The 4,499-nt window shown below is 31.8% G+C and overlaps 2 long non-coding RNA genes across 3 annotated transcripts; one reads left to right on the forward strand and one right to left on the reverse strand.

Annotated features, from left to right (window-relative positions):
- The first annotated feature begins 264 nt into the window (after window positions 1-264).
- LOC134228396 (uncharacterized) lies at window positions 265-910 on the forward strand. 2 transcript variants are annotated; one of them, XR_009983988.1, is made up of 3 exons: window positions 265-348; window positions 431-495; window positions 774-910. It is a non-coding gene; the product is annotated as an uncharacterized LOC134228396 (long non-coding RNA). The 2 variants fall into 2 exon arrangements; XR_009983989.1 differs by having other exon boundaries at window positions 289-348; window positions 437-495.
- Window positions 911-2,984: 2,074 nt separating this feature from the next.
- LOC134228379 (uncharacterized) lies at window positions 2,985-4,012 on the reverse strand. The gene is made up of 3 exons (XR_009983980.1): window positions 3,930-4,012; window positions 3,254-3,369; window positions 2,985-3,168 (listed from the first exon to the last, which is right to left on the reverse strand). It is a non-coding gene; the product is annotated as an uncharacterized LOC134228379 (long non-coding RNA).
- Between the last annotated feature and the right edge of the window lie 487 nt (window positions 4,013-4,499).

Consider the following 4,499-nt stretch of genomic DNA (forward strand, 5'->3'; position numbering starts at 1 on the left):
TTTTGGTTTGAATGGGAAATCAGCCGTGCTTTATAGCTTTCTTGTTTCAAATAAAAGAGACAATGGTGGAGAAAAAAAGCACATTCCTATTAAGGTAACTACTCTTAAATATCGAAGAAACTTTTTAAAATTTTTTTTTAACCTTGTATTTTTAAAATATCTTTTCCTATTTTGAATTAGCATTCTACATGTACTTTCTAGTTTTAATCTAATAACACTATTAACTGATTCATTAGCATGTCAAGTTCATCCTTCTACAACTCATATAATGCAGTTGGGTGCAACGCATATAATCGTATTTCTGTACAGAGTCCAAGGAAATGAACCTGGAAAAACAATTGAACAAAGGTATGTAAAACCGATATCAATTTCATATTCTTTTGTAAGAATCTTAAAAAGATATGCGAGTGACTTTATTTGTGTGTTTAAGCAACAGTGTAAACATGACCTGTGGGGATGACAGTGTTTGGAATACAACTCTTAGAAAATGTACCGGTAAGATTTGTTTTCACAGTTCAGTTTCAAGTGATTCCGCTTTTAAAACATATGAACTGCTCAAAGCTTACTTAATAAAGGATTTTCATACTAAATATGCTAGAAAGTGCATAATTCCATGTATTAGTTTCACGATCATGTTTCATTTGAAAGTGCTTTTCAGTACTAATCCATATTTTTCAAGCATATTATGGATTTGTGCTGCATTTTCTGATCTAAAACAGATATTATATCAATACATTATGACCGTACCATACTATGTGACATTTAATCTCCAGAATGTAACCCTGGCTTTGTTGGACGGAATTGTTCCACATTGTGTCATTATCCTCAGTAGGGCTACTTATGCAGCAAGCGGTGTGAGAATTGTGGTATTGAATCATGTGACCACAGAACAGGCTGTCCAGAATCAGCTAAAAAATGTAAAAGTTAAACTCACTAAAACAGACTTAATTAAGCTTAATTGAAACATGTATATCAAATAAATCAATCATTTTTATGGTATATTGTTACTTATTACCTTTTTATGGTAATTATTTTTTATCTTCAAGAAAAAACATCATTTCTTTTTACTGTGAGTCAGTCACAGTGGGAAATGACTACAGTGACTACACAGAGTACAGACAAGAATTCTATAACGCCAAACGTTACAGAATCATACCAGACAAGGAAACAAAGCAGTAATGAATTGAACAGGAAACTTAGAATTTCAGTTACAACGCTTGGTACGACTTGTGCAGTACTTTATATGGTGTATTTTGGTTGGATTCTACGTGATAAATTTAACACCAGGAACAATTTAATAACGACCAACGATTTATCTGATGTTGCAGATGCTTATCAAAACATGTTAGGTTCAGACATAGTAACAATAACATTCGAATGAAAATCAAAACAGATAAATTCAGACGCTACTAAACTTACTAGGATATGCTGTATACATTCCTTATTTTACGCTTGTAATTAATATCTTTGAGACATACATACATGTAACATCAAATCGTGGGAGATTATTCTTTGTGAGTGGACGGTTGATCTAAATATGTTGAATGGATATCAGACCATAAAATGGGAGTTTTTATTTAGTTTTATTTTATGAGTTGAAGAATAATACAAAGACATATGGTATATATGTTGAGTACACGGCTAGACTTTTACCGACGATGCTAGACTCCTTGATAATAATTTTTATGCGGATGTGTCTTTGTGAATCAGTAGAGGTTCTTTTATTATGATAGATAATCGCTCAACTGAAAAAAAAAGTCATATTGAATTGAATTTTTTACAGCCCAAGTAGTAGGCTGTCGTTTACCGGTAGTCTTACCTGGGATTATGTAATTAATTTTATTTTTAATTTTTAGTAAATATAACACCTTGAAAAACGCCAGTTTCTTTGTGGAATATGACGGGTCAGATATGATAGTACCAACACCGCACGTAACGTCTAGGGACTCTGGTGTGGATGGGAACCAGTCTAATATTATAACAGCATAAAGACTCCATGTACTTTATACATATATTTCATACTTTACCTAAACTTCCATCTTTCCTTTGCTCCAAAACCTAATATTTTTCAATTTATGATAATGGCAATATAAATACTGTGAAATCACTACGTTTCGTGGGGTCTGATTTTCGTTGTTTTATAGGCATGGAGAGACCCTCAAAATTATGACACACCACTAGATTAAAATTTCATGTACATTACAACAAAACATTTTCCTAACCAAAATTTGACGAAAATATACTATTTTACAGTAATAAGCCAATAGACATCGCTCAAATTTTTAAAAACAATTTTGAAATAACAAATGGAAGATCAATTGTTTTTTTTTTGTTTTATTAGAGTTCTGTACATGATAAATCAAACTGTAGTAAAAACCCCGTTCAATCATTATAAGAGGTCCGCCAACATTTGCACTTAGATTTTTGAAAAGGATTTAAAATTTAGATATATTTACTTTGTTGCACTGAGGGATCTATTTCTTGCTAGCACCTACAGCGCTGTAGAATTCGAACCCGTGACATAAGAATAACCACATAAAGTACATTTGAACTAGAGTAAATCAAATCTATTACCAAAGGTCATTGTGATCACAATCAGAATAAATCAAATCAAAGTTTACAAATTGTCACTATAGTGTAATACTGATCAATTCAGTCAATCAATTTTTACAATGCATTCAGTATAATCGAATAGAGTTTTTTTCCTATCGAGTTATCTTAATAGTTTACAAAATTTTATTACATACATGTAAGGTATTGTTTTGGAAGAGCGCTTGCTCAGCAGTGGACAGATACATGTAGATAGGATTAGATTGAAGCTCGGATCGTGACAAACATGTGTCAATTAAAATACATGTACACAGTAATTGTTCTTCTTCACTCACATGTAACGCTCAACACTTTTACGTGAAAAGTAAATGTCTTTTGGAATTGAACTGAAAAACTTATGTTCTATATAAATGTATAAATACATCTTAAGGCATTCAAATTGTCTTTAAAATTTCGGAGTAATGAAGTCAATAAGGACCTTATTATTTTCAAGATAGTTTTTTTATCAGCACAATAATGCTTCTCTCAAATAAGTTTTTTTGTTTTCATTTCTTCCAATTGCAAGTGAGGAATCATTGGCTTTTAACGCTTCTTGTTCATGGATGTTCCTCGGTGAACCTAAAATTATTCAATTTTTTTTTCCAATTTATAGTTAAAACAAACAGTAAAAAAAATTTGAATTATGATTCAATCATTTTCTGACCTTCACGTCTTCTCTTTATAAGGCATTTAATCACAATAATAAGAATGATGCCTACTTCTGCTACACACATACAGGGTATTATAATTATAACATAAACTGGAAATGGAAGGTTCGATCTGGAAATGCAAAAAAAGATTTAAACCACTGAATGTGCTTGTAAAACGATGATGCCTTCTATCACAGGTCATTACTAGCTAAGGTTAAAATTCCCTGTCCCAATGAATATACCAGTGATATATGAAAGCCCTGCATTAATTTTTACTACATTATCAACGGTATTATTAAGGTAAGTAAAATTTTTAATATAAAGGTCATGAGGTCGGAAATGTTGGTAAACGAGAAAAGTTCTTGTCACAAGCTATACATATGCATGTGAAATACAAAATCCTTATCACAAACAGTTGCAAGGTTATGACGAAGATAAATGTTTTTCAAAGCTAAGTTAAATTTCAAAGTCAAACTTCACAGGTCACAAATGCGGTACGCCAAGAAAAGCTTTGCCTCAATTGTTAATTCTGGCCAATATTTTTTAAAAGTAGGCCATTCTCCATGACCATTTGTTAATAAATTTTGGTCTCCAAGGGTATTAGGTCATGTCAGAAAAATAAACAAATGAAATACAAGTACAAAAGCCCCACCACTAACCAACCTTTCAGCTTAATGACATAAAACTCACTCGTCATGTATTCCCTTTGTTGTCTTAGAAGTTTTGTCTCCTAGTATATTTATTGTGGTGATACCGTGTGAATCCAAACTGCTGAAAATAATCCAAATTAAAACAAATATATGAATTAGTTTTTACATATTTTTGGAATTGTAAGTTGTTCAAGTGTCACTCTTAACCTATAAGAATCAAGTAAGGAATTTCAGTAAGTTTTTTTTATAAATTAAAAAATGATCAGAAATATCATGATATTTGACAACAAGAATCCTATTATAGAAACATTTAGAAAAAAATCAATTCAGTTTCATAAAAGAAAGTACCTATAGGAAAGACAATTTTCTAGGAACCTGCATGTCAAAGCTCTTTTGATACAATAGTTTACAAGTTATCAAAGACCTATATATAATAAACAAATTCTAAGTATTTAAGTTTAATGTTTTATTCGAGTTGGCAGGTATTGTCCACAGTGGTCTACACAACAGTGGGGCAGCCGGCAAAATGGCATACCCCCAACATCAACATAAGTTGTGCCCTCCCTGACGGGAAAAGTAGCACGCTGGGTTGACCTCAATCGTGCTACGG

This window comes from Saccostrea cucullata, unplaced genomic scaffold, assembly GCF_032062105.1.
Source record: "Saccostrea cucullata isolate Sc308-1 unplaced genomic scaffold, CSIRO_AGI_Scuc_v1 ctg2219, whole genome shotgun sequence".
Taxonomy (NCBI): Eukaryota; Metazoa; Mollusca; class Bivalvia; order Ostreida; family Ostreidae; genus Saccostrea; species Saccostrea cuccullata.